This window comes from Galeopterus variegatus, unplaced genomic scaffold (assembly GCF_000696425.1).
Source record: "Galeopterus variegatus unplaced genomic scaffold, G_variegatus-3.0.2 Scaffold38872, whole genome shotgun sequence".
NCBI classification, from domain to species: Eukaryota; Metazoa; Chordata; class Mammalia; order Dermoptera; family Cynocephalidae; genus Galeopterus; species Galeopterus variegatus.
Window position 1 is genome coordinate 5,342 of NW_007764983.1, and position 886 is coordinate 6,227.

Consider the following 886-nt stretch of genomic DNA (forward strand, 5'->3'; position numbering starts at 1 on the left):
TCAGTAATGTCCTCTTGTTGGAGTTAACGGTAACTACTCCTGGAACAGGGCAAAGTATGTTTAGTCCAGCAAATATCGGTCAACCACAAAAGACAACACTGTCTCCTGCTCAGTTGGATCCTGTTTAGACTCAAGGAGATTCTCTGACTTTAGACATTGATGACAGTTGGCTGGCTGTGTTTCTATCATCTGCTTCCTATATATTATTACAATTTGCACGATATGGGAATATCTTAAAACACGTGATGTCTAACACAGGAAATTGGATGCCTATTTGTTAACAATCTAAACTGCAGGCCTGGAAAGCCTTAAGTAAGATGGGAGAATTTTTGGCAAATCCATTATGATTGTTGCAAAACCACGTATTGATAAAAGTATTGTGGAAAACAGTGACAGACATGCTTTATCATCTGCATCTGCAGCCTGTACACCACCAGCCAAAACCTTAGGTACACAAACGCAACCTGGAAGTACTATCAGGCTTTCCACCATGAGGCCTCTTGCTACAACAAAGCTTCTGCTTGTGACGTATCAGGTTCTTTCTGACATACTAATACCAAAAAAAAAAAAGATAGAAGTCCTGTATCCAAAACAATGGAGTACCTGTTTGGCTGGTAGTATAATAAGATATAAGAGCTCAACCAGTAAGGAGGAGTTTGCTACACAAAAACAGAGTTAGCAGAATCCTGCTGGTTTCCTTTGCCTGGTTATACGACCACTCTTGGCAGCACTAGATAGCTATCTCATAATTCTTTTAGAAGCCTTTTTCTTTAAGGATATAGCCTATTTGTAATTCACCCTTTAAAAGATGCTTGAGATACATTTTAAAGAAAACTAAAAATCCTTGTAAATAGGATTTTGTGCTGTCCTAGTGCACGCTTAGGTG

At 39.1% G+C, this 886-nt stretch overlaps 1 pseudogene; it reads left to right on the forward strand.

The window, feature by feature from the left end:
- Positions 1–20: 20 nt before the first annotated feature.
- Positions 21–618, forward strand: LOC103584043 (annotated as a pseudogene).
- Positions 619–886: the final 268 nt, after the last annotated feature.